The following is a 9,406-nucleotide window of genomic DNA, read 5'->3' as shown; positions in this document are numbered from 1 at the left end:
AAGCGGGGGCAGGCCTGTGGACCGGTCCGCTGGTGGGTGCGGGGTGTGGGCGCAGGGTCAGGCCTTGCTGGGCACCAGCAGCGCCCGTCTCTGCGTGCTGCGAGCTTGGAAACCCGGCTTATACCCATTAAAATACTCTACATAACCGTCCTGCTAAACAGCACCCCCGTAGCCCAGTCGGTCGCTGCCACCGTGAGCGGGAAGGTTGAGGTGTCGGATCTCTGGTTAGAAATCTCATGGTCTCGCCTGAGGTAGAACAAAGGCTCTCGGCTTTCTCCCGAGTTCAGCAGGGTAGACAAAAAGCCCTGCCCTCTCCAGCTGTGCTCCCGCGAGATGGACGCCCTTCCAACCCGTGCTGGGGGGCAGGGTGGGCCACGTTGAATGGCACAACCAATTTACTTTATTTCCCGCTGGGTCATTGCTGGTACAGGCTCAACAAAATGAGAAGTATAGGCTGCATGCTCAGCTAACGGTAAATGATCGTTTTGCTGAATTTTAAATGAAAAATGGGCTTATAAAAGGTAGCAAAGATGCATTTTAGTGTTCTTTCATGGGTGTCTCTGGAAATGCTGGGTGAGGATGGGCATAGGGCCCATTGCCACTCTTACTGAGAAGCAGACATAATGTTCAAAACCAAGAGGCCAGCTGACCCTCCATTTACACTGCTTTTATCTTAAAGTAGCTTTACAGGGGGAATAAGTGGAGCTATAAAAACTAGAACAAAAGTAACCTCTGTACAAATGAGTCAAGTGCAACATTTTCAAGTAGGAAGTGCAACATAGCAAATTTTTATTATTTTTCTCCATTACTGTACCCAGCAGCAGTTATTGTGCAAGAATTGATGTTGCTCTGGTCAGCAAAAATACTTGACTGTCTTGCAGCAATCAGCGTCTAGGACAAATATTGCCATGAAATTCTGAGCCCTCCACAACTCATCTGCTTATCTTTCGTACAGTGACTCCAAAATGCGTCCAAAATCTGCAAAATGTAGCAGAGGGTGTGGAACAGAATCATTGCGCAATTTTTCTTCTCGCCAGATGCAAAGAGATGCTCTGTCTACTAACAAACACTGCCTGCAGTTTCCTGTGCAGGACTGAACTTCTAGTCAACATGTAAGCGAAGTAAATCCTTGTGCCAATGTCACCAAAATAGATTGTGTACAGAAATGCAATTTATACAGCTTTGCAAAGGAGGCTGAACATGTCACACTGGAGCGCATTATACGCTACCTTGCCTTCTAGTTGCTTTTCAGCACAAATATAAAGCTCTCAGTGATCTATGTCTTGCTCACAACCGATGAGGCTAACCAGGAAAGCACACCAACCTCCTATCTGCAAGACACCTTTAGTTCTGGCCACAGAGCACGTCCAGTAATAGGTCTCCTTCTGCGGACATCCCTCCCTTTGCAAAATCACCGAGCTCTGGATTTGTTGGCTCTCAGGACTGACCAAACGGCCTGTTTCTGAGGCTTTATGTTTAAAATAAGCCACATGTACTTCACTGAATGACTGATTTAGTTAAATGGGTGAGGCCAGGTTTATTCTAGTCTTAGAGAACAGTGACTGCTCCTAAGGCTGCAGACTTCTCTGACTGCCAAAACAGCAGTGTTCTGCTTCAAATTTTGTTTATTCTAGGACCTGGGAAGGCTGGACTGCATACGGCTACTGTCACAAGAAAACAGTCTAGTTGTGTGGGGTAGCAGGTACTACTACGATGGGATGGGATGGGATGGGATGGGATGATAGGATAGGGATAGGATAGGATAGGATAGGGTAGGAGGCTGCGCTCCACCTGTCCCAGGGACAGCCATTGGAGCCCGATTCTGCAGACTCTTCCCTGCCTGCATCACTTTTCTGTTTCTGTTCTTTCTTCCCTCTTCCCAGGGAAGCAGTAGCTCGGACCAGAGCCTCATCTTGCAACGTTTAATTTTGCTTACGCTTCTGAGAGCCACTGAAGCAGCTTTGTATTGAGAATTAGTGCATGAAGTTTTGCTCATGAGTGGCCAAGTTCTTGAAGCGGCAAAGTATTCTTAATTCCTTTCAAAGCCCCTGAAGTAAATAGGATATCTTATCTTCAACCCGTTCTTCCAGAGATACCCATCAGTATACTGGAAGAGTTGAGCTTCTACTGATGTTATGGAAATAGAAAGGGAGGCTACAGGTTTATTTTGTAATGCTGCAGAGTATAATATTTGTTATTAATACAGCAGACCAGAAAGCAATGCAATCAGTTAATGATTGCACTGATTCCGGCATGAACTGATGTTCATGTTGGAACTAGATGATCTTCAAAGGTCCCTTCCAACCCAAACAATTCTGTGATACTTTTATAAAAACTAAGCAGACAACAGCAAATCATCTTGCTGTATTTTCTTGCCTTTCAGTTCCATAGTTTGTGTTTTTATCCTATTGTTGCACTGTGTTTTATTTTTCAGGCACTGAAGGAAGGGCAAACAGGGGAGTCTGCCTGTTAACATTAGACTTTACAAAGCGTTGCTGCCTAACTCTGGCACTCCGACCAAAATTTCTAAAAAAGCCAGGGAACCAAACTGAGCTTCCTTCGCTATCCTAAGCAAGCTTTATATATTTCAGTGGGGCGTATGAGATCTGAAGTTAGAATGTGAATCACACCAGGACTTGGTTCTACACGTACAATTTAAAGAGCTCTCATTTAGATCTTCATCAGTGTTAGGCAGAACACATCCTGAATGAACTTACGGTTGCTTTCCCACTACAGTTCATCTGCATGCTTCCCTTCTCCTTAATTCTCATCTGCATGCTAAATTTCTCTGAATTTATGACTCCACAGAGAATCTGACAAAATATTACTCAGTAAATGAGATTTATTTTTTATGTTTAATTTATTTAGCTTAACTTTGATTTTTTCCCTGTTTTGAAGCTCCAAGCCCAATTAAGGTTTGATTTGATTTGTTTATTTAATGCATGTGGTTACCTTAGCTTGGTTCTGAAATGTTTTTTCTCAAAGGGTAAATAACCTTCCATTTACAATGTAATAATAGGTAGCATTAATGTTAACATGCATTTTATCCTCAGTGTAATACTTGAAATAACTGCTTTTCTCATTATATAGTTAAGTCAATTTTGTGCTGTAACTAAATGTTGACAAAATAAAAAGGAAATGTTGGGCAGTTTTTTAAAAGGTTTTGCTGAGAAGGATTCCCTTCCTGGCAGAGTAAGTGCATTTGAATACTGAAACTGAGTTTGCAGATTTGGATTTTAGTTCTGCTTTTCAGTTTTGTTTCTATGCGTCATTTAATCTAAAAGTTACTGACCCTTCTGCATTTTTTTTGGTGGTCTTCACAATGAGGAAATGGCAGATTCAAGAACAGGCGCCTTTGTGACCCTCGAGAGGAAATTCCAGTCGCTATTGCGAAAAAGGAGCAATTAATTGTGAAAGGTCTGCAAATGATGCAATTGTACGTAGAGAACATTGACCTGAATTTATGAATGTACTAGTCACATATTTGCCTGTATTAAAATATTCACAGGTACTAATATTTTCTGTATTGTGGGACAGAGAGGGAAAGAAGGAAAGAAGGGAGGGAGGGAGGGAGGGAGGGAGGGAGGGAGGGAGGGAGGGAGGGAGGGAGGGAGGGAGGGAGGGAGGGAGGGAGGGAGGGAGGGAGGGAGGGAGGGAGGGAGGGAGGGAGGGAGGGAGGGAGGGAGGGAGGGAGGGAGGGAGGGAGGGAGGGAGGGAGGGAGGGAGGGAGGGAGGGAGGGAGGGAGGGAGGGAGGGAGGGAGGGAGGGAGGGAGGGAGGGAGGGAGGGAGGGAGGGAGGGAGGGAGGGAGGGAGGGAGGGAGGGAGGGAGGGAGGGAGGGAGGGAGGGAGGGAGGGAGGGAGGGAGGGAGGGAGGGAGGGAGGGAGGGAGGGAGGGAGGGAGGGAGGGAGGGAGGGAGGGAGGGAGGGAGGGAGGGAGGGAGGGAGGGAGGGAGGGAGGGAGGGAGGGAGGGAGGGAGGGAGGGAGGGAGGGAGGGAGGGAGGGAGGGAGGGAGGGAGGGAGGGAGGGAGGGAGGGAGGGAGGGAGGGAGGGAGGGAGGGAGGGAGGGAGGGAGGGAGGGAGGGAGGGAGGGAGGGAGGGAGGGAGGGAGGGAGGGAGGGAGGGAGGGAGGGAGGGAGGGAGGGAGGGAGGGAGGGAGGGAGGGAGGGAGGGAGGGAGGGAGGGAGGGAGGGAGGGAGGGAGGGAGGGAGGGAGGGAGGGAGGGAGGGAGGGAGGGAGGGAGGGAGGGAGGGAGGGAGGGAGGGAGGGAGGGAGGGAGGGAGGGAGGGAGGGAGGGAGGGAGGGAGGGAGGGAGGGAGGGAGGGAGGGAGGGAGGGAGGGAGGGAGGGAGGGAGGGAGGGAGGGAGGGAGGGAGGGAGGGAGGGAGGGAGGGAGGGAGGGAGGGAGGGAGGGAGGGAGGGAGGGAGGGAGGGAGGGAGGGAGGGAGGGAGGGAGGGAGGGAGGGAGGGAGGGAGGGAGGGAGGGAGGGAGGGAGGGAGGGAGGGAGGGAGGGAGGGAGGGAGGGAGGGAGGGAGGGAGGGAGGGAGGGAGGGAGGGAGGGAGGGAGGGAGGGAGGGAGGGAGGGAGGGAGGGAGGGAGGGAGGGAGGGAGGGAGGGAGGGAGGGAGGGAGGGAGGGAGGGAGGGAGGGAGGGAGGGAGGGAGGGAGGGAGGGAGGGAGGGAGGGAGGGAGGGAGGGAGGGAGGGAGGGAGGGAGGGAGGGAGGGAGGGAGGGAGGGAGGGAGGGAGGGAGGGAGGGAGGGAGGGAGGGAGGGAGGGAGGGAGGGAGGGAGGGAGGGAGGGAGGGAGGGAGGGAGGGAGGAAGAAACAAAGGAAGGAAGAAGGTTTTAATCCTATCTACATTATAAATGTTATAAAATTTTGGATAAGAAATCAGGAAACCACGATTATACATCTAAAACACATTTTTTTCAATCACATTATGTTTCCTTTCTTTTCAAATGTGATATTTTTGAGATACAGTAGCGATGTTACAGAAAAGGAACTGAGAAATATACACAAAGGAAAAATATAGTTTGCTCTTCTCTACATTGAAAAATGTTCATAATCTAAATTAAAGCGACACTGAGAAGGTTAATTTTGTATCAGAAACACAAGCAGGAAGCCTGGGCTCTGGATGATCTGTGCCACAACCTTCCTATATAACGTTGGACAAGATAAATCCCTCTCTGAACCCCATTTACTTTTATGAAAAAAGTAAAATTACTTACCTTTCAAGGAAGCTCTGGGAATCCACACCAGTAAAGGCATTATATGCATGGGAAATAAAATTACAGGATTACAGGAAGACACACATGCCGTACAGGCAACATCATTACTGAAAAGAATGCGTTTTTATCCTCAGCTTATCTTAACTTCCAGAGCTGATACATATCAATAGCTATGTTTTACCTAGGATGTATTTTCTTTTCATTTTATTTATTATAAAAGTTTGTACCATAGCATCCAGCAAAATAATGTCCCCATGAATAAACTAAGAGGAATGAGAGTTGAACAATACCAATCTCCTTTTTTTTTCCTTCACAACTGGCAGGGTTCATGGGTGGTGCTGTCTAGCTTGTACCACGCTGAAGCAGAACGATGCGACTGGACGGTACTGGCCAAAGCGTGGTAATATACCTGAAACTGGTATTTGCTGGTGTATTTGCATCTGCCGTTTGGATGCACACAAAGAGTACCCGGCACAGAAGGAATTCTGGACAGAGAGCTTTGCCTATGGTCACTTGGGGATGGGTTTAGTGTATCAGTGTATCTTGCCAACGTCCAAGGCAATGCAGAATAAGGAAGGCACAAAGGTGTCTCAAAAGCATGGTAGGCCCTTCCATCCTCTGTAGGTATGCACGGTTTCATTCTTCTGGTGCTGCCTGTCTGTGAAGGCAAAAATCCCCCAGATGGAATAAAAGGTGCCAGGGCTTGAGCAAAAGAAGAGCTTTGTGGGTGTGACAAGAGGGAATGTGGGAGAGACTATGAGGATAATGCTGGGGATTACTGAGGGAAAGAGGTTGAACCATGGAGGATGAGAAAGGCTGTGAGGCAGATGAGGGGAAGGGAACAATATCTTTTTAGATAAGAATGAGCGGAGCGGAGCGTAGATAAATCTGGAGAGAAGGCTGATAACAGCCAGCGAGGACTATGCTGTCATAACTCCTTGGGGATCTGTGTGGGGTGGTGTCAGCTGTAGCCACCAACGATATGTTTGTGGGCTCCAGGGAAAATGTTGCTTTGCTGGAGTCCTACTGATGTGTCTGAGCCACCTGCCCAGGGAGATGCTCCCTTCTGTTGAAACACTGGAGCTATATGCAATACCTGGGCATCTCCAACCTAGCAGAGTGCTCTGGGTGCTGATTAATGCTTCCCTTCATGGGACCAGGACGTTATAACCAAAGACTCAGCCTCCAACTAAGCAGGGCTGGAAATTTAGGGATGGGTTCTGACGGTCATAACATGGTCCTAGAAAATATTTTTAACAGGAGCAGTGAGTACAGGGGGCGGCAATGCTTTTAGAGTAGAACTTCATGACTTTATGGTGGGGGTATATGACATGGAAACCTGCAGGAATTTATGACCCAGAAGACTCCTTCCAGTGCTTCATTCTTATGTAAAACCAGCCAGGAAGGGTGGTGCCTGGTGTTACTCAATGCTTTTAAAAGTGACCCCAGCTCTTGACCTGGCTGTGTCTTCAGTTAGTGATAATAATCACACAGTGGAGGGACCTAAGGCCTAGAGCAAGGTGTGAAGCAAGAGCAATTTTGATCAAATGAGAAAAGGGCAAACGCTGTATGATGTGGCCCTTCCTGTGTGTGCCAAAATACAAAACAAACTTCTGTATCAAGTCAGTTCCTCAGTATTAGACAAATATGCCATGAGTAAAACAAGGACAAATTTAATCTGCTGCATCTAACTGTGCCAGCAGAAAAGGAAAATTATCAAGAACCCGTCCTAAACTCCTCCTCAGTTTTCCCCTTTGCACCTTTATACCTGCAGAGGAGATACTCATCGGAGGGCTTACTGAACCATTTCAAACAAAATCTGTTGGGTCAGCATGTTTGCTATTTAAGCTGTCTAAACCAATCCATCCGATTCGAATGAGATAGCTGTAGGAGAGCTTATGCAGGTTTTTCTGTTGGCAGGTCTGAAGGGATGATAAATTCAAGTGAAGGGTTGTGGTGGTAAACAGCTGGGTACAGGCCAAGAAGTGGTAAAGGAAATGGTGGCTGACCCCCCAAGAGTCTGGGTACGTCTCTGTTAGTGTCTTGTTGATGTGAACTGAGGCTGAGTGAGATGCGTACATCCCTTTCACAGACGCCTTGAGTGTTTCTTCATTTACCTTTTTATTAAAGACGACTCAGCTGTCATTGAGAGCTTCTCAGCACAAAAACACCATAGTACTGTCTTCCATCAGCACAACCATTTGCAGAGTGACCATCTGCCTAAATCCTTAATATTTTCTCATCTCTGGCACCCTTCCCTTATTCAGTTTTGTCCTCACCCTATTTGCTTCTAACAAACATAACAAGTTTAATGGATTTACAAACAATCTTTAATAGATAAGTTTAGCAAGAGCTTTTTTTAAAATAGAGCTTTTTGCACCTGGATTCAAGAAATTTTCACTCAGTAGAAGTCGAAAAGCCTGTGTCATTCCATTAATAAGAACCTTCAAGTCACAGAAAAGTCTTAAAATGCATGCTAAAATTCATTCCTAGAAGTTATTTCAAATTAGGCTTGGAATACTTACACAGAATTGAACAAAACCAAGTGCTCAAGATCAGGGAATAAGATGCTGTAATCTTCCTCAGGGACAAGCAAAATGAATGACTGCTTTAAAGAATAGTCATCTCAACTTTTATTACAGGCCTGGTGCAAGAGCTGTCATAGTATTGTCACATATTGATATGCTGCGGGATTAGAATAGGTTCTGAATGGATCAGGTTCAATTTATTTCCACCATTCTTTTCTCTGATTTCCCAAAATGCTACTAATTTTGTGCAATACCACTGCAGATGTGTGTAAGCACACTAATTTTTATTTATAACTCTGGCTTTTGGTTGTGGTTGTTAATCTGGTCACAGCCAGAGTTTTGTAATCTGACGCAAAGACATCACTTGGGAATTGAGTCAGATTACAGATATATGCCGCTGTAGCAGATAGATAGATAAGAATATTTGTTAACTTTAAGAGAAAGATACTAAAGGCTATTATATACAAAGGGACAAGCCTTAATTACATACAGTTTCCAGAGTATTCAAGTACCCTTCCACTAATCCTGACAGTCACTTACAATATGAAGTGCTACTTTTGCTTGCCGCTAGACCCACTTACATCAGCTGAATCTAAACGCAGATAATGGTCCAAGTCCACCCTTCAGCACTGTAACACTGATGTTGCATCCTTTACTTTCCAGTGTGTGGACTAGAAGATGACAGCATACCAAACCTGCTTCGCCAGGGCAGTTTGGGAAAAGGATCCTCCACAATCTCTCACGTGCCGGAAATTCCAGTTCCCTCTAAGCGCCTTTCCTCTTTCAGCCTGGGAGTCCTATCATTCTACAGTCCTACCATCCTACAACCCAGACGCTAACTGTGGGAGAGATCCCACCTGAAACGCCAACCACAGCATCCAGTTGTTACCAAGCGTACAGGCCTCCACATACCCAGTTCAACAAATTAAAATACTTACCTATGTTAGAGAAAAGTTCAACATGTCTGCAGAAAAGCATCTTGGATTTTTCTTTTGTAATTAAAGATGTAAACACCACGCTGGTGCTAGATGGGTTAACACAGAGAGATGCATGGAATTAAAGTTGATTTTGGAATAGAAAACAAAATGTTTTTCCAAATGCATGTTCATTTAAGGGACTGTGTAACTAAGCACCTATTTATGTATGTATCTACTTCTCCTTGCATACTGACCTTCATCTTTTGAAATACTATTGGTGAGAGAAAGAAAAATAACTGTATTGTTTCCCAAAATTAAATATCCTTGCAATTATGCTGTGAAATTAATGGCTTATCAGGAAAAAATAACTTTGCAATTAGCTGTGCGTAGGAAGGCAATGAAAGATGTTAACTCCACTCAGGGGGTAACCTGAAAACTATTCTGGTGTTCAAACCAGTCCTGATCTCTCACTGCTGGTGCTTGACCTTTCCTCCCTGACTCCATGGCCGGTTTCCACGAGCAAGTCTTCAAGGAAAGGTAAAAGTTGACCCAAGTTTAACTCCTTATTCATCATTCTGGCAATTGTTTTTCGTGTATCTCAGTCTCACTTCCCCTTTTTTGTTTGCGCTGAAGAGGCTTTTGCATGCAAACAGGACATTAGAGGCAGACAAGCTAGCCCAATGCTGCAGAGTATTCAGTGCCTAATGGCTGCTATCTGCAAGCTGATATTTTT

This window comes from Aptenodytes forsteri, unplaced genomic scaffold, assembly GCF_000699145.1.
Source record: "Aptenodytes forsteri isolate BGI_AS27 unplaced genomic scaffold, ASM69914v1 Scaffold53, whole genome shotgun sequence".
NCBI classification, from domain to species: Eukaryota; Metazoa; Chordata; class Aves; order Sphenisciformes; family Spheniscidae; genus Aptenodytes; species Aptenodytes forsteri.
Note: the sequence above shows the minus strand (reverse complement) of the source record.